Consider the following 21526-nt stretch of genomic DNA (forward strand, 5'->3'; position numbering starts at 1 on the left):
ATAGGAAAGATTGTGAAATATTTTAAAGGGACTAAGGCATGAGATCTTCCTTGCATCTAACTTTGTAGGACGTTGAGTGTATTCTTTGGTGAGATTGTCTTTGTCGACAAGTGACCAATTAAATTTCAGAATTTCGAAAATGATTTTTGGATCGTATCTTTTAGATTTGGATCGAGTTTAATAAGGATTTGAATGTCTTCTGGCTAAGTTAGGCAAACTCGCTTCCATTGGAGGTCGAGTTTAAGTAACATGCCGAGTATTTGGTTGTGTTAGCCAAGTTTTACAACCCTGTATGTAATACAATTTAAAGTTTTAACCTTATAAAAGACGTCACTATTATCATATGTTCTACATAATTATGGTAATATTTATGATAAAAAAACATTTTTTTACTATTTAAGATAAAAAGTTGTCTCTATTATCATATGTTGTACATAATGATAAAATTTAAGATAGATAAAAATATGTCGTTGTTATCGTATTTTATACATAATGATAAACGTCTTAATTTAATATGAAATTATTATTTAATAGATAACAATAACGATTTATTTATTTTTAAAAATTATTTTTTTTCTATTTTATTCATATAACTTTGTATATGCAAAACAACTTCAAGTTCCAACCTTATCTCTTATATTATAATTCAACATAATAACAATACTAAAAATCATTTTTTATATTTTTTATGAAAGTATTATTTAATTGTTAATAACAATGATTTAGTTATTTTTAAAATAAAATATTTTTTATATCGCAAACAACGCGCAGGCATTTGCCTAGTATATATATATATATATATATATATATATATATATATATATATATATATATATATATATATATATATATATATATATATATATATTCTAATAAATGAAAATCTTTTTGACACATGTCATACATTCATTGATTTGGCCACATGTCATTTTGTGGTTAATTTCAATTAAATTTTTTTCCACATGACATTTTGTGGTTTCTTTTTTCATTTTATCATATTCCCTACTAGGTTATAGCCCGTGGAAACCACGGTTTGGCAAAATAATTGAATTTTTATAGTAAAAACTTATAATTATTAATGAATTATTTTAAATAGATTATTAATTAAGATATTTATGTTTTTATTTATGTAAAATTATAATTGTTGATTCAAATAAATATGTAAAATTATTTTTCAATATATTAGTCATTTCTTTTTTTAATTAATAAAAAATGATATTGTATAATGAAATGTTAAATTAATTATAAAAATAAAACAAGCACGGCAATTGAAGTAAATTATAATTGATATATGGAAAATAAGAAAATTAAGTTTTTGAAATAAAAAAAATATAAAAAATACGAAATTACAACTAAAAATTAACAATAAAGTTTTATTAAAAATAATAAAAAAGACGTTATAAGAAATAATATTCTACAAACTACTTACAGATTTCTAAAAACTTCTTTATAGACAACATTAAAAGTTTTATTTGTAGGTCTACCATCCTTATCTAAAATCAAGGTTGTAAAAATCGTTCGACGGTCGACTGGCGATAAACGATTAATTGGACTAGGCGGGGATTAATCGGAGATTAATCGGGGACCCTTAATTATTAATAAAATTATTTAAAAAATTAATATTCCCTAAAAAAATAAGTATTTGAAAATTTAAAATTTTAAAAATTTAAAAATCTTAGTTTAATATTTTAAAATTTGGAAGCTTAAAATTTTGAAAATTTAAAATTTTGGTGTAATATTCTAAAATTAAATTTTTTTTGAATTTTTTAAAAAATTCCCGCCTATGACCGCCGAGACCGCCAAGGCCGACTTTGACTGATTTTGACCAATTTCCGCCAAGCACCCTAATCGTAATCGGTTTAAGGCCGCCAAGCGACTAATCGCCGATTAATCGGCCGCCAAGGTCGATTTCTACAACACTGTCTAAAATTAACAATTTTAATCCTTCTGTACTTTTAACTCTAGATAAAGCAACATATAATTGGTCATGTGTAAAAACCGGATCTTTGAGAAACAAACCAACCTTAGATAAAGACTGTCCATGGCTCTTGTTGATTGTCATTGCAAAATAAACGGCTAATGGAAACTGTCTTCTTTGGAATTTGAATGAGATTTTTTTTTCGGATGGCGTTAAGGAGATTCTTGGAATAAAGGTTCGATTTCCAATATTACTTCCAGATATGATAACTGCCTCAATAACATGTTTGCCCAAAGTAATCACCTATAGTCTAGTGCCATTACATAAACCATTTTTTTGATCAATGTTTCTCAGCAACATAACTGGAACCCCGACTTTCAAAATTAGCTTATGATTAGGCAGGCCTGAGACTTTAAGACCATTTACAACATCAGGTGAGTATAAATTGGCATCAAACTAATCATGGAGAAACTCTGATTGACATAGTTTATCTAAGCTTAAATACTCGACTTTATCTCCTAGAAACAATAATAGCAATCGATCATTTATTTTTCCAACAACTTCATTTTTTGGAGCAAGTATTGCTCTTTCTTGAAAATATCATGGATTGTTGTAATCTTCAAGAATTGAAGGATATAAAAACTCAATTAACGAACCTATAGGATCACACGAATCATTAATGAGAAGATCCTGCGGAATATCAATAACAGCTTCGCCATCGTTAGAACCACCGAGTTTGCCTTCTCCTATATCCAAGAGCCATTTTGCAAAATCCAATGTTTGCTGAATAGCAGATGTATCGCTTCCGACAGTTAACCTCATGTTTTTGGTAAGTTGATGGACTTTGCATTGTTTTCATAAATACGATGAACTTAAAGAAGCATTAACAATGTCTTGTCTACTACCACCTGGGATAACAGGAAGAATTTGTCTAAAATCTCCTCCAAAAACAATGACTTTGCCTCCAAATGGCAAATTTGAGTTTCTAGGATTATGACGCTTCAATATATCTTTCAAAGTTCGATCTAAAGCTTCAAACGCATGCTTATGAATCATGGGTTCTTCATCCCATATGATCAATGAGGTTTTATGCAATAAACTGGCGAGTTCACTATCCGGTGATATGGGACAAACAGAAACCTCAGTAAGAACCAAAGGAATTATAAACCGGGAGTGTGTTGTCATGCCGCCAATTAATAATAAAGAAGCAATCCCACTTGATGCAAGATTTAAAACAATTTGAGCATTACATCTAACCGCAACAGATAATGTCTTCCAAAGATAGGTTTTACCTGTTCCACCATAACTGTAGACAAAGAAAACACTTCCTTTATTATTCTAAATTGCAGTCATGATATCATCAAAAATGCTTCGTTGCTCATGTGTTAATGCAATGGAAAGCTGATCACACTCAATATTTAAATCTGATATGTCATACTAGCTCCTCGGTGATAAGACGATTGTTTGAAGAAGATACATAATCAACATCAGGAAAAGGCGTCCTTGTATAATCTTTGAGACTTGAATTGTTACGAAGTAAAATTTGTTCAATCTCAAACAAAGACAGGTTCTTAATTTGATCTTCATTAAGTGATAAACCTGAAAGAAGAGTTGTATAAAAAATAATATAAATTTAAAAATACGTTTGTTTGTATTATAATATAATATTATACATTGAAAAATACGTTTGTTTGTATTATAATATAATATTTTCTAAAACAGATAGAAAATAATATAATACCTGGAGATTTTAATCTCTTTTGTTGAGTGTAAAGAATTCCATCTGACAAGTATTCTCATGTATTTTCCCACACAACATCCGGTCTAGACAAGTTGTTAGATAATAGCATCGTAGCAAATAAGAAGCGTATATAATAACCGGATCCTGATTGACTTGCTTTCTTAATGGCTTAGATGTATTCTTTATCATCATCTAAGAGACCTAAATCATAACATGCATCTCTAAAGGAAGGACACATTTCACCATTAACTGTGTGAATTTCTTCAAACGATTTTGGTCCCTTCACTTTGTTTAAAAGAACTCTAAAGAAATATGCTTCACCAAATTTAGGCGACACTGAATGAATTCTTCCAATCGAATATCCCCTTTCCCTTATTCAACTTAGGTTTCCAAACAAACTTTGTTGGAAATTCAACATAAGTAAGATCTTTTGCTTCTTTATAAACTTGATTGCACTCCATCCAAAATGTGAACATAGAAGAAGCAACCGAAGATAAACACACTCTAATAAACAAACAGATAAAAACACACAAATAGAGATACAAAGATGAAGATAAACAGACACAATGTTGGGTCAATATTATGGTTTATACTTTTCTTTTCTAGGAAATTGTAATTTTCTGTAATATTTTATGAGTTTACGGTCAGGTTTACGGCCAGGTGGGTGTTTACGGTCGTAAACAGGTTTACGGCCGTAAACCCATTTATGGCCCATGTTTCTCATGTATATATATAGGGGGAAGGGGTGTGAGGAATTGATTGATGAACACTAGAGGAGCTTAAGTGTGTGCATTTTGAAGGTGTTCTAGATAGAGAAACTAGAGAGAAGTTTTGTGTGTGTGAATCTTGTATCCGGATCTTCATTCATATCAATACATACAAGATTCATCATCTTCTTCTTCTCCTTCTCTTCTTATTTGATCTGACATCATCCGTTTGATTGGGATTCCGCACCATCAAACGGATCAGATTGATACACAGGCAGATTAGGGACTTACAATTAGTATCAGAGCTTGGATTGTATCACTCATCTTTGTCAGATCTAGAGCCGATTTGATCTTATTTTGGAAAGATTCTTGCGTTTTTGGATAGATCTCGGAAAATTAGGGGGGGGTTGTTCTTCGCGTTTTTCGTAAAAAACGAGTTTTTGATCGAGTTTTGGTGCAAAAATGGTGAAAAACGTCGTTTTTTTCGCGGTCTGAAGCTGTGTTTACGGTCCGGAGTTTACGGCCGGAAACGTGTTTGCGGTCGCCGGAGTTTACGGCCGGAAACGTGTTCACGGTTGCCGGAGTTTGCGGCCTCGGCTCGGTCAGCAGCATTTTCTGGTTCGGACGCCTTCTCGGTTAGCAGCATCCTCGCACCAGGCCCTCGCCTTCGCACTTCGGACTAGCATCTCACATCCTCGGCCTCGCTTCATCCTTGCACAGGAGCTCAGCTTCGCATCAACGATTCATTAAAAAAAAATTATAATCCACGCGAATTGAGGTTGCCGGGGATCGAACCTGGGAACTCGAAGTGCTCAACCAAGCGCCTAACCTTCTCGGCTAGCCAAGCCCTTGTGCATTCCTTTCGAAATTTTAAACTTAACCTCTCCCGGTCGCTTCCAAGTTTCGCAATTTGACAAAATCAGCCCAAAAATTCAAAATTTTATTTTTTAAAATCCCTTTTCAATCCAAAAGTTTTAGTTTTTATTTTTTGATTTTATTTTTAACTTTTGACTTTTATTTTTGACTTTTTACTTAAATTTTTGACTTTGACTTTTAAAATTTGACCTTTGACCTTAAGCTTTGACTTTCTCATTTAACTTTTAAATTTTCAAACTTAGCTTTTCGGTTTGACTTTTAAGTTTGACTTTTGAGTTTGACTTTTAAATTTGACTTTTAAGGTTGACTTTTGAGGTTTATAGTCAAAGGACATTTTTAAATTTAAAGTTTGACTTTTAAGTTTGATTTTGGCTTCTAGTTGTGTTTTTTTAAATGGTTTTTGAGGTCTACAAGGAAATTAAAGACATGAAAGAGAGTCGTCAGGATATGTTAAGACAAAATTTCAACATGTTCGATTAAATCCCTGGAGAAACCCTGGAAGCTCAGTTGCAGCGATTTACCACACTCACTACTGAGATGAATATAGTTGGGATCTTCTTGACCAAATCTGAGATAAACAAAAAGTTGCTGAATGCACTTCCGAAATCGTGGGATATGAACGTGGCTGACATCAAGAAGACAAAAGATCTCAATCGTCTTAGTCTTGCTGATATAATTAAAGAACTTGACGCTTTGAATTGTCGAAAAACAATGAGTTCCGCAAACATTCTGGTCAATGAAGTTTCATGTTCTTAATCATGTGAAGTTTCATGTACACTATCTAATGAAGATACAATTAAATTTCTTCGGGAACAAATTGATTTATTAAAAAGAGAAGTTGAGGACCTGAGATATGAAGGATATCAATTCAGGAAAGGACAGAAACCCCTGAAGGCTGAATTAGAAACAAAAATAAAGGAATTTAAAAGAATTCAGATAGAATACAGTGAAAAATGTGAACTCTATGATTATGTTAAGAGACAGAATGTTGAGTTAACTATTGAGCTTGATACATTAAAAGGGAAATTTGAAACTGCAAATTTTGATTTTAAAAGGTTTGATGGATCAAGTGAGGTAGTTGCCATCATGATTGATCACTGCATGCAGTTCAAACGAAACCAACAAAAGGGCTTAGGATATGATAGTGTACCTCCTCCTTATAATCATACATATCAGTATCAACCTTTGTCAAAAGAGGAGATTGCCAACGAACCATTCATGGTTTATGGCAAGCCATCTGGTTTTTGTTTCAAGAGGATTTATCAATGTTGAAAGTACTAACGTTTCTACTTCCCATGCAGATCAATCCTTAGATCAGTCAAAGCTCAAAGTTGAAGGATTTGTTTCTGATAACAAAACTGATCCTGAACCTGATGTTTCTATTTCCAATGAACAACCTTCTGTTTCTGATATTAAAGTTGATGATACATCTTGTGATGCCTTTGATGCTTTTGCATCGGATCATGTTGAGTTAAATTTTCTTGACATATTTGATTATTTGTTTGAACATACTGATGTTCCTGTTTTTAGCACATCTACTTCATGTGCAGGTAAAGTATCAGAGGATGAGAACAAGGAGAACACCTATGAACTTGTTCTCATCCTCTAAACAAACCAACATCTCATTGAGCTCTGAATCTATTGCTTCGAACTTAGCTGCTAATGATCAACCTGCTGTTGAGAAATACAGGCCACCAATTCCAGTGAAAAAAGTGCCTTTTGTGACTGTGCGTGTGGGAAAAGCAAGAGACAAGGCAAAGATGCGTCACCAGGGGCAAGAAGAAGCAATTTCCCAGTGAAGAAAAAGACTTGTTTTCACTGTGGAACACCTGGACACATTGCCAGATACTGTCCAAATCGCGCATACGTTCCTTACTATGCACAAGGCTGGCAGAACGCGCCAAGAGGGAGATACTCCAAAAGAAACCCCTCAAGGTCACGTGCAGACCAGGATGACTGGAACGTGCAGAAGGCCAAGAATCAAACCCACAAGCCCAAGAATTCGAATCCCAATGGCAAGAAGGGAATGCCGGCCAAGAAGCCCAATCCAAGAGATGCTCCACTGAAACAAAGACTGGTTAGGTCAAAGTCATCTCAACGGCCGACATCAAAATCAAAAGCAAGTACTGAGGCACCCATCGAATCGAAAAAGAAATGGGTTAAACCCAACTATAGATGGGTACCAAAGGTTCAATATCCCAAATCTCCTAATGCTTCTAACGTTTCTTCATCTTCTGTTTGTGATAAACAGGATATTTCATGGGAGAGAGTACCGTGCAAGGATGATAAAGGTCATCCCAGTTTCAAAATGGATTGGGTTCCAAAGACCAACTAATCCCGCTCTGTGTCGGAGCAGCTATGGAGGCATATCATCAGACTTTAGTTTGTTGGTAGTGGTTGTTCCAGGCACATGATAGGAGGCATCTCTCAACTGTACAACACTCAGAATTTTGTTTGAGAGTATGTGTCCTTTGCAGGAAGGAAAGAAAGGAAGGGATCACAAATGGGATTAGTGCTTAATGACATGAAGAATTTTCGGATCTGTTCTGAGATTACGCGTGCTGTTCTCAGACCTTCTGGATGCAAATTCAATCGGTGACTTACGATTTCAGTTTTCTTCTCTATACTCCTGAGTTTTTCTTAAGCTGATTCGCTTTAAAGACTAATTTTTGTTTTAGGATAGTTTAAATTTGCGCATTTACTTTCGTTTCTCTCCTATGCACAAATTTAGGGAGAGCAATAAAAACAAAACAAAAATTAGAAAAGTTTAAGAAAAAAAATCCAAAAACATTAGAAAATCAGAAAATTAAAAAAAAATGTTGGTTATGGAATGTGCTTGAGGGAGATGTTTTGGGAAGTGATATTATCAAGTGATAACAGGCAATCTAAGTCTGCGTAACGTACCCAAAGTTGAAGGGTCTATGCTCTGGTTTGATGCGTCGGTAGACACGAAAGATTCTAAATGGACATGACTAGGCAGAGTTGAACTTAGGAAATTTATAGACTTGACAAATCTTGACCTAGTTAGATCCGTTTAGCCTGACAATACGACGCTTGGATAGGTTGAGCAGGGAGATATATATGGGAATCTACTGGTCACATTAAACAACCTGTACTTGGAACCGTGGATTGACTCTTCCTCGATGTGCGGATTATGTCCTTAATTCCGGTATTGATGGGGCGACTGGTGAATTCCGATAAATTAGGTCTGTAGAAGGTTATATTCTTTCTTTCTATCTGTTATTCATATGTTACTTCCTCTTCGTGACTCAAAATCCGACCTGGACTGTAACATATGCAACTCAATTTCTCTACATCTTCTATCTATGCAATTCTTTCTATCTGTTAGCCATATACTGTCTCATTTGCGTGACTCATAATCCGACCTGGTACACAGTATATGCACCATTCTTTTTTCTCAATCCCTCTAAAACTTCATTTAGTCATATGTTCCACCCTCTGTGTGATTGGAAGAGATCCGACCTGGGTGCATAGCATATGCATTTTAAATCTATCTTCTCTCTTAATGATTGTCTGCTCACCCGATGTAAGGAGTACTCTGAAAGTCTTTGATTACTGGGGCATATTAGGAAGTGGGAAACATGTTCCAATACAATCAAAATTGAACACTCAAGGATTGTCTATAGATCTCGTTGCTCAATTTAGGTGGACAACAATATCCCTGGTCGTCGTCAACTGAATGGTACTTAAGAAATATTTTCTAGGAACTTAGGATCACTTCGTCTTACAATTATTAGTATGTCCTAATTTTGTCAGAATTTTTCATGTTTAAGTGGACAACAATACAGGTGATCGACCAGACAAAGACGTGAAGATAGAAGGTACCGACAAGCGGATAAAGGTTGTCTAAAACTTTGATCCCAAATCACTCTTAAAATTAGATATCATTTTATTTTTGTTAAATTTGTTTATTGTTTCTTCTAATTTAAACATTAGGGGAGAATTAATTTTTTTTAAAAAAAACAAACAAACAAAAATCAGAAAATATGAAAATATGAAAAATCCAAAAAAAAATATTGTGTGCTAAAATTTTCTTTTAGTTTTGTTTTGTCTTGAAAAGTGAATTCAGGTGAAGATGAAACTCATGGAAGTTTGTGTCGAAGATTTATGAGCCAAGGCTTTATTCGTGATCATCGAAGAATTCTCATTCGAAGGAGCAAGAAATGAAGATTATTCTTTCGACATTCAATCTTTCAACCCCAGATGCAAGGTGAAGCTGAAATTGAAGAATATGTGAATGATTGCATTGAAGCCTCCTCAATCAGTCTGTTGCTATCTTTATACCTGCTGAAGTGATCTAGAAGTTCAGTTCTCTCTGATGTTCTCTCTGAAGATTCTCAAGCTGAAAGCGCTATCTTTCAAGAATCAGTACGTCAAGCCTCCTCACTCAATGTGCGTTCAAAATAAAATTCTGAAGAAAAGCCCAACTGCTCAAGATGAAGTCATTCATTGAAGATAAATGTTGAAGCCAAGCTCTCGATGAAGATTAACAAGAAAATCCAACTACTTTTTAGGGGGAGCTTGTTGGGTCAATTAAGAAAAGAAAGCTATAAACCAAGGGGGAGATTGTTGGGTCAATATTATGGTTTATACTTTGCATTTCTAGGAAATTGTAATTTTCTGTAATATTTTATGAGTTTACGGTCAGGTTTACGGCCAGGTGGGTGTTTATGGTCGTCAACCATGTTTACGGCCCGACCGTAAACCCATTTACGACCCATGTTTCTCATGTATATATATAGGGGTGAGGGGTGTGAGGAATAGATTGATGAACACTAGAGGAGCTTAAGTGTGTGCATTTTGAAGGTGTTCTAGAGAGAGAAACTAGAGAGAAGTTTTGTGTGTGTGAATCTTGTATCTGGATCTTCATTCATATCAATACATACAAGATTCATCATCTTCTTCTTCTCCTTCTCTTGTTATTTGATCTGACATCATCCATTTGATTGGGATTCCGCACCATCAAACGGATCTGATTGATACACAGGCAGATTAGGGACTTACACACACATAATAACTTAGAAATCAGAATAAAAACAGTGAAATGTAGTTGCTATTTATTGATATTTATATGAAGTAAAATACTTTCAATTATAAATTGTAGCAGAAAAACAAATTTGAAGTGGAAAATATGTTCAGTTACAATCATGCACATTCTAATAAATAGATGATAGAAATAGATGTGAGAAGAAACATGAATGAATAAATATAGAACAAAAACAAAACATACCTGAGATTTTGAAGTTGAAGCCAAAGCCGAGAATACAAAGAGGAAGAAGAAAAAGGCAGAAGATAATGACAAACTATGAATGTTTTTCAGTTTGTATTGCAGGTATATATTTGTGTATTAGGTATAAGCAAATCATCCCAAATCTAGATAATATTAAGAGATATTATCGTTATCACGTTAAATACAGAATTGATTGCTGGAATGCTTAATTTGCGAATGTAAATACCCATATTAAATGTCGGATTATTAGCTCTATAGCTTTTACTTAATTGTAATACCATATTTAATAAGTTTTTAATTTTTGAAAGTTTGAAATTTTCTTCAGAATGTGGATGTCGTATTTGAAGTTAATTTTTGAATTGTAAAATTTTGAATTCCAAAAGAAATGCACACGTGACAACACCTCTATTAAACTGACAGTTGACAAAATTTTATTATAGCGACACGTGGCGTATGGAGAAGGAAGAACTACTCTTTTATTAAGAAGGGTAGATAATAATAATAAATGCATATCAATTTCATTAATTGACTTTCCTTTTAATTTTAAAATTTCTAAATTAAAACCATATTAGTTTCCTTTGTTAATTTATCTAAATTATTTGTTTAAATTTAAAAAAGAAATAAAAACTCATTAATTTTAGTAATTCAATCTTTTTCTTTCAAACTTTTAAATGTTTAGAATTTCATATTTTTTTTAAATGAACCTATATAATAAATGAGTTTTACACCTAGTGTATGTGTGTGTGTGTGTATATATATATATATATATATATATATATATATATATATATATATATATATATATATATATATAATAGTTGTTTACCCGCGCCAAGCGACGGGTGTGAATAGAGTTTTTTAGAAATTATTTTCTACAAGAAATTGGTTATTTTGCGCAAATAGTTTAACTACATCTAAACAATTATCAATGAGAGTCATGCTAGCAAAAAAAAAAGTCAATAAGAATTAAAAGTAAAATGTTGAGATTCTTTATAAATATACATGAACACATGATTGATCGCGCAACACTTCTTTATATACCACATTTGATGAAACAATTTTTTTTAGATGAAATATACGTTATGATAAAAGTAATAATCATGTCACACATATGAACCATATATTTTTGTACATTCACATCAAAGTGGGTAACCTATTTTCTTTATCTACAACCATCATGCCAAACTGTGCAAACGTGAAAATAATAAATATATAAATGTACATTGTTGATTACAAGCCATATTAAATCTTTGTTTTTTAAGTATAATTAAGACTTATGTTGTTTTTCTGTCACAACAGACACATAATGGATATGTCGACGCTTAGGTGGAGACCTTAATTGGTATTGACAATGGGTTGAGGTCAAACGACTAATCAAAGTCTAGATGGAGATCTTTTATTGTTTTTATTAAAACATTATTCAAATATTTATATATTCTAAGAAAATAAATATATAAAAATTTGAGTTTTTGGATGTAATATTTGAAATTTCAAAATCTTTTAGAATTTAGAAGTTGAAAATTTAGACTGCGAAACAAGGGTTGATAACTGTGAAGAAAAGGTTTATACATGGTTTCTTTCAATTAGTTGTTAAAAAAAATAGAAAATGAAAGTAAGATGCTATAATAAACAACTTCATATAATTTTGTGGTTGCCAATATTTTTTCGAAAACATGTCATATTACAAATAGAGTAAACTACATGAATGACCCCTATGGTTTGGGCTAATTTGCACGTTTGGTCCCTAACTTATTTTTTTAACTCGAAAGGTCCCTACTGTTTGTTTTTGTTGTGCACTTGGTCATTGTCTTACCTAAAAAGACTATTTTGTCCTTGATTTTTTAATTTATTTAAATAAACACCCCTAACTCTACCCGCATCTCACCTTACCTTACTTTACCTACTCCACCTTATTTAAATAAATTAAAAAATCAATGACAAAATAGTCTTTTTAGGTAAGACATGACCTAGCGTACAATAAAAACAAACAGTAGGAACATTTCGAGTTAAAAAAATAAGTTAGGAACCAAATGTGTAAATTACCCCAAACCATAGGGACCTATCGTGTAATTTACTCTTGAAAATAACAACATTAACATATTATTTACAATGTATGTTGTTGTTTTGAGTAAAAAGTAATATGATGTTGGTGTTGTATGTTTAAAATAAAAAATACCTTACTATAATTGGTTAGAAATAAATATTTCTGGTAGAAAAATGAGTTACTATAAGAATGTATTTTCCAACAATACTTGATGATATATTCGTCAAGAAAGTGCAAATTCAAAAGATAAAAATCCTTATCACGGTTAACATCAAGAAATGTTAAAGAAGATTGTGATTTACATTTGCAAATGCATTTCTTAATTCATTAAAAAACACATTTAGTTTACAGTTTACAGTTCTCAAATAATTTTGAAATATTGAAGTGGATATACTTTTAGATAATATTTATTCTTGTAAAAAATGTGGTTATTGCATTTTAAACAACTAACTTATATTTATTAGTATATATTTTGTATACGAGAAAATAGGTAAATTATTCTATCAAATTTATAAGGTTTAATTTATTTTTTAAAATATAAAATCACAAATATATTATCTATTTTTCTAATAGATAAGATAACTTGCATCCATTTGTAAAGGAGTAGATAATTAGTTTAACATTTAATAAGTACTAAAATCAAGCAATGTTACTAAATCATAAAACTACAAAATCAAACATCAATTATTTAATGTTATGTTTTTTACAAACGACAACATGGAGAAGAATCAAACAAATACAAATAATCTATTACAAACACTAAAATTAAATTATCATTAATTTTACACTACCAAAACCTACTTCTTTGTTATCATTACTTGTTAAGAAATGATATAACATAACGAATGTTGTTAATATTATATTTTAACCCTCCTCATTGTAGTTTCTAATTTTTTTGCTAAGATTTGTCACAATGAGCAACATCCCCATATGCCTTCTGTAATAAAAAAACTGCGAACATGAATTTACAAACAAAGCAAAAGAAACATAGATTATCACAACATTCGTTTTTAATAACAAAATAAATGGGTCCGGTCCCAACAGCCCCAAAAACAACAACATACTTTGGGAAAGTTGCAAAAAACAGCAGCATACTTTAGGTCTTATACAAACAAAACTCAAAAACATCATGGGTCTCTAATCTCTCTGTCTTCTTCATGAATACCTGAATCGACACATCAAAAAATCATGCTTTGAGATAGCAAAATGTTACGTATATATCAAGTTCTCTTAAATAATATATAATAAAGACTAAAATCTATATACATCAGCATGTATTGCCCTAATTTCCCTAGTGAATTAATGAAAATAGACCTAAAGGTGCACAAAATGTCATTTTACAAAAAATTAAAAATAAAAGCGTAAGAATTTTGAACATCAAATGACATAGAACTTGTTAAATGCCAAGATTAATACAGATATAGTTGTCACAATCTTGATGTTGTAAAGGTCTGTTCAGTCATGAACTGCAATACTGCATATATTACACACACATACATACACTTGCATACATAAATACATACAAATAAACAAATTTAAAACCTAAAATTACCACCTTTGTTTTTTGGATCAGTATATGATGATTTCCCTGTTCCCTTGTAGTGAACACTCTGCAAAAAGGAAAAAAAACAAAAGGAATCTGAAAAATTTAAGTAGAAGTATGAAATGGCAGTACATGGTTTTACTTATTAACATCAAAATTACAAAAAAAAATCCACTTCATCTTCTGCATGTCATGGCTCGAAAGTTCTTGCAGCTCCAGACTCGAACCTGTAAGAGGATGATTGGACCTCCTGTGATTCAAACATTTTGCATTCATCATCCTAACTATTTTCTATGTAAATCCTTGCATAGATGCCTATTAACATCAAGTAATTAAGCCACAAAAGTCAAGGTTATACTTGTCATTTAACAATAGTCCTTAATGAAAATTTTGAATGAAAAAAATAAAAACCTTAAATGGCTCATTGTTTGTTCTGAAGCGAATAGCAGGAACAAATTTAACCCATATTAGGAAAACCATACAGAAGCATATTTGAACATATTTCAGTAGAACTATGATTCTAACCCTGTAGTCAGACAAAAATACTAGAAAAATGGCTTAATTTAGGAACAAAGCTGTTGGATTAGTGTCTAAGGCTGTAACTATATTTGGTAAGTACGTGACCTGATTGTGCATGGTCCTTTTGAGTTGCCTTCACCATAGCAACTTGACAAGATGATTTGTAAAGAGAGAAGAGATATTATTGTTAATATATTATGAGAGTAATATATTAAAGGAATAATAATATTATTTGATTGATATAAGTCATATATTAATTGAGAATTAATTTGGTGACTTAAAGAGGTAATTGAATAAAGGGACATCAATTGTCAAATGTGTGACAGTTGTATTTTGGGCTATGCATCCTTATGGATATTAGGGTGGACGGATTTTAGGGTTAGGATACCTTAAAATCATCCAAGCCTCATATCTAGGAGGATCTTTGGATTGCTTAGGGTCTAAGTTATTCAATTAGGGTTAAGGGTGTAACCCTAGTATCTCATAGTATAAATAGACCCCTTGGGTGAGGGAAATCGGTAATACTCTTGCAAGGAAGAAACCCTAGAGCCGATTTCTCACCTCCTCTCTCTCTCTCTCAAGATCATCCTCTTGCTAGTTGGTGTTTGTAAGCCATTAGAGGAGTGACAATTGTGACTCTAAGCTCCAAGAACAAAAAGTTTCAAGCAAGCAACTCAAGGTATTCTTTTAGATATGATTTCATATGATATGATTCAATTGTTTACACTAGATCTAGAATTGTAAGCCTTGGATACATTGCATGTTCAATTAGAGAAACATAGAGCCAAGCATTAGGGTTTGCATGTGCACATAGGAAAGTTCTTATGGCTCAAACCCATCAAAAGCTTCACACTACTCATAGTTATTAAGGCTGCCCCAGAAACTTAAGAAATGTTAAAAGGACAAAAATGCCCTTGGTACAACTTAAACAGGAAAGCTTTACTACAGATACACATAAACATGGGCCTGGTAGGGTATATCTGCAAGCATCATACCAAAGCAGTTACCATAAATATGAGAGAAAGGCAAACTACTTATCCTATTGTGGAGTATAGAGATCATTTTAGATGCTGCTTACTTCACCTGAAATGTAAAGAATAGCAAGGTATGCACTTTTGGACATAGCCACACACATACCTTTCATTGGATGGTTAAACCCATTGTTTCATAATATGGAGGAGATTATGACTCGTGATCTTTTCCATGTTGTGGATTTGGTCAAGATGTTGGGTTTATTGCCACCTAGAGCGTATAATGTTTCGGATTTCATGATCAAGAGAGAGAGAGAGAGGAGCGCAACAAACATTAGTGTGGAATATTCTCAATACGTGTATGTGGATGTGCAAATTTTTGAACATCCTGAACAAAAAATCAATAAACAATCAAACATCCAATAATATTTTTAAACATCATAGATGAAAAAGGATAGATAAATATATATAAAACCATATACGATAACTGATTTGGTTGAGGTTTCTTCAGTCCATGTACCAAAGATGAAAAGGGCACAACATTTTGCTTCAGATCTATTACCTTGAATGTGGTGGTTATGGAGGGTTGCGTCTCGATCGAAAGTACAATTGGTGGCTGACGGTCAGATGAGTGGTAGTGCTTCCATGGTGGTGGTAAAATATGGTTAACCTTTGTATGTACTGAAATGTAGATACATAGTAGGAAGAAAATTGTAAGGAAGAAGGACAAGGGGAAAAGGAACAAACTTGATTTACCAATGGTGAAGCGGTGGTGACGGCGAATGTAGTTTTTGGAAGACTTTCAAAATGATCGAGGAAGTAGGGGTACCTAGTGGAAGAGAAGGCAACATCATCTAGGGTTTAAGATGATTTTTTCGACAGAATGTGAGGGATGGCAACGTGGTGATGGATTTTAGGGTTTTTTTTTGGAGAGAGATGGCGATGGTGAGTAGTTGAAGGCAACACCATGTCGACGGAACTGAGAGAGGAGATGTCATATAGAGTGTATCTCCTGTTTACCGATTCAATCGGTTGAATAATGTGAGGAAATACCGATTCAATTTTGACTGATTCTTATTTTAGAAGAGTTTGTTCCGATGATATACTTAGGGGGTGTTTGGATTAGCTTTTTAGCTTATTGCTTATAGCTTTTTTGTGTTGGGAATAAGCAATAAGCAATAAGCATGGGGAGGGATGCTTATTAAAATTAGGTTGTTTAGCTTAATAAGCTGAATTTTATCCAAATACTCAAATTAGCTTATTGTGGGAATAAGCAATAAGCACCTCTTTTTTTTCCTATCCAAACACCCCTTTAAGAGATTATCCGCCTTTAGTTTTGACTTTTTGACTTTTTCTTGACCATATAAGATTTTAAGGCATAAAATGGTTGTATATATTGCATAAAAAATTGTACCTCTTAAAATTCACCAAAATCTTGTAAATGCTTTTTAAGGTATATAAGATTTTAAGGCATAAAATGGTTGTATATATTACACGAATGGTCCTGTGGTTTGGGGTAGTCTACATAGTTGATCCCTACAAATAATTTTTAACTCGTATCATCCCTAATGTTTGTGTTTGTTTCGATTTTGGTCTGTGGTCAACATGAAATGACCGATATACCCTTATGAATTATTGTAACTGTTTATTTATTACTAACTTATTTATTAAAAGAATTTTTAAATGAGCGTGAGTCTCATTCGTCCTTTTATTTCTTCCTCATTGATCACAGGAACTCCATTGTCCACATCCTTTCTCTAGCCCCTATCCCTCCCCTCCTCTACAAATCTTACGTTCTCGCTACCCAATAGATATCCAACACCACTTCCACCCTTCATTCTTTCCACCACCGTATTCCTCTCATTCCTAGTAGTTCGATTGTACGTCAAACCTAGATCCAATCAACAAAAATCAAAGCATTCAACAGAACCTACAAACTCAAAATCAAAGATATATGTAGAGTCGCTGCTCCATCTCTCCATTTAGCCTCCGTTTTTTGCAACCCCCAACCCCAATCTAGATTGTTGAAAATTGAATTTTGACGATGTGGCTTTTTTTGGATTTATTACATCTCAAAGATTAAAGGAGCTTTATGATATTCAATTTCTTATAAGAACAACAAAATATATTTCTAAGATTCGACTTCTAGCTTAATTTCACTGACGAAGGAGAAACCCAAACCAGGAATTAAACATGGATTTTTGAAATTCGTTTTCTGGGTTTAAGTTCTTTGAAATCACCAGAGAAAACAAAAGACTTTGGGGAGAGCAGTGGAGTAGAGAGAATCTAGCATATGTTCTTCTCTAGTGATGTCTCTGATCGTCTAACATATGTTTCTAGAGAGAGAAGAGCAACAGAGTAGAGAGAATTGAAGTCCCTGTGATCAATGGCTTCCAAATCCTTTTTTTTTCTATACACGATGGTTTCAGAAATTGTTTTTTCTGAAGTTAACTTTGTTTTTCTTCTGTAGGTATAGGGCAAGAAAGGGGCGGATGATTCAGTTTATGCATTTCATCAAACAGTTGGAGTGCATACAAGTTAACTTTTTTTAAAATGTGATAAATATGATACTTTGACTATTTAAATCTTACAAAATGGTAGATTGGTAGAGAAATATATGAAAATTTTCAAACAAAAAATGATTTAATCTTTTTCTAACCTTAATTTCGATGTTTTATTTGATGATCGATGTTGAATGAATGATACGAATTGAGTTTTTTGTTGATTATCGATGATGTTGATCTAATGATGCTGGAAGTATAATTAATCATAGATGTTGAAGATATGCTTATATTCAAGCAGAATTGAAGGTTGGATTGAAAGAGCAAAAACCGACTTTTTGTTGTCAACTGTTGAATGTTGTTGATAAACGTGTTATTAACGAAGATCGATGATTGATTAACACATGATGACGTTGATCGATGATTTAATTGAAGAAATCTGGATGATTGTTGAAGGTTGGAGGAGAAATTTGGATGATAACGATCGATTAGAATGAATTTCAACTGTTATCTAATTCTCTACACTTACGTATTTGTGATTGAAGGCTATTATATCATATTTATAAGTTTGTCACCGTGTCTTTTTATGCTTAGATTAAATGAGTGGCTGAGAATGATTCCCCAATTCTCAACCTTTTTTATTTTCTCAAGTGAACTCACCTATATATATATATATATATATATATATATATATATATATATATATATATATATATATATATATATATATATATAGAGAGAGAGAGAGAGAGAGAGAGAGAGAGAGTGGTTCAAATGAGAACCACAAAAGATTAAGAACCCTAAGAACCTCCATTTCTTAAATAAATATGTATTGTGAATATTACTACATATGTTAAAATCCCGATTTTTTTCTTTTTGGAAAGAAAATGGCAAAATCATAATTTTTTTGTCTACTATTTTCATTCATTCATATTCTAACACAATTTATATAAAATATAAATTTATACAGTCCATTTATAATTTAATACGTAAAATTCACAACTTAATACAATCAATTTTATACTAATTCACAAATTCTAAGAATTATCAAACTCTACCGCTACTAACACCACCACACGCCGCCACCAACCACATGCGCCAACATTGAAACCATCATTCCTTACAAATCAGATCTGTGTATAAAGTAATGCAACGAGAAGTTAAATACTACATTCATAGTTTAATAAACCTGCTAATTTACTCATTTTGAATTTAATACAAAACAATTATAAAAAACTAATGCATTCTTATATAAGTATACAACACAAAAAATAAAAATATTCACAACAACATTTATACAAAAATTCATACATAAACCATTAATATTTTAACACAAAATTTATTTAAAAAATCACAGTAAAATGTAGTTAATTCACAGTTTAATACAGTCAATTACCGTTTAATACATAAAATGTACATCATAATATACTAAATTAACAATTTAATAGACATATATGTCATATTCTTAACTTGAACATTTATACATTTAGATGTGGTGGCTAGTGTTTCGTTTAAAGTTTAATTTACATAATATTCACAATTTAAATTTTATATATTTTATTTAAAAGTAGAAAAAAATCATATATGTGTATAATGTTTCTTTCTTCACATATTTCATAAGCAAACACAAAACTAATTCATAAAAAAAAATCACAATTTAATACAATCAATTCAAAAGCTTAATACATTCAATTCACAATTTAATACACAAAATTTACAGCTTAATACAATAAATTCACAGTTTAATACATAAAAATTATATATTCACAGCCATATTCTCAACTTAAAACTCACATTTATACGTTCATATTTGGAGGAATGTTTGTGTATTAAATTGTAAATTTATTATATTAAGTTGTGAATAAAATTTACAACTTAATACACAAAATTCACAATTTAATACAATACCTTTACAACTCATTGGCAAGTATAATCTCATATTTCAGTTTATAAATAGTTCGTTCACAATTTAACACATAGATAAATTATCACATATTTCAGAGGCAAACATCAAAATAAAAACATATACATGACTCATAAAAGATGACAACTTATCTTAAATCAACGAAGAAGATGAAGATGAGTGAGAAATATAACATATCTTTACTCTACCACCACCATTAGCATCAACACCGCCAACTACCATATATTGCCATCAACCACCACAACCACCAATCATCTATGCCAAAACCACCAACATCTTTCCCTAAGAACCAGATATGATATAAAAAAAATTAAAATTCACAATTTAATTCATCATTTTAGACACTAATTCACAACTTAATTCAACATTTTAGACACTAATTTACAACTTAGTGCATCAAAAAATACACATTTACAGCTTAATAACTTACATATTCACAAATTAATACATAAAAACACATATTCACAACTCATTTACATGTATAAAATTCAGATCTGGATAAAAAAAAAGTCAGAATTCACAATTTAATACAACATTTTAGACACTAAATCAAAGTTTAATTCAATATTCAAAACACTAATTCACAAAATAATGCATAAAAAATCAGAATTCATAGAATAATATGCATTTCAAACACTAGTTCACAACTTAATACAAAACTTTAAACACTTATACATAACTTAAAAGCTTTCAGATCTAGTTGAGGCATGTCATCAAACACCTTGTGTGTGCATTGTTTCTACAACTTAATTTAATATTTCAGACATTAATTCACAACTTAATAACAGACAAATTCACAAATTAATACATAAAAACACATATTCACAGCTTAATAACTTTGCGGATTTCGTTGAGACATTTCATCAAACACTTTGTGTGCACCAAAAATACTTTATTCAAAATGATAGAAAATCATATTTATACATAATGCTTCTTTTCCAAACATCAAATAAATAACATCTACATATATAAATAAAATGATAACTAATCTAAATGTTTTGTATTAAATTTGTATTAGATCATAAAAACTTAAAGCATAAAATCAAATTTGAAGTCATCTTACCTAATTTGAGTTAGAGCATCGAAGTATAGATCAAAGATCATGGAAGAAGGCAGCGTTTTATGGTGCTCTAGCGAGGTTAGTAGTCAGAAACGAAGCACACATTACAGATTTAGAGGTGTAGAAAGCCGACATGGCGGTAGCTGACATCCGTTGTTACAGATTTGGAGATGGTTTGATGTTGTCGACAACAGATGTTCATCGATGCAGCGAAGGAAAGGCATCAACGGTTTGACACTCACCGGAGCTGTAGATCTGAAGAAAGGTGGTTGTTGGTGTTAGAGCATTGGAGATCAAAGAGGAAGGAGAAAGGCAACGTTTTTTGGTGTTCTAGCGAGGTCAACAATCGTAGATGAAGCACACATCATAGATTTGGAGGTGTAGAAGATCGACATCGGCGGTAGGTGGCATCGATTTTTCCAGATCTATAAGTGGTTTTGATCGGTGGTAGAGGCAGCAAAGGGAAAGGAA

This window comes from Lactuca sativa, chromosome 4 (genome assembly GCF_002870075.4).
Source record: "Lactuca sativa cultivar Salinas chromosome 4, Lsat_Salinas_v11, whole genome shotgun sequence".
Classification (NCBI taxonomy): domain Eukaryota; kingdom Viridiplantae; phylum Streptophyta; class Magnoliopsida; order Asterales; family Asteraceae; genus Lactuca; species Lactuca sativa.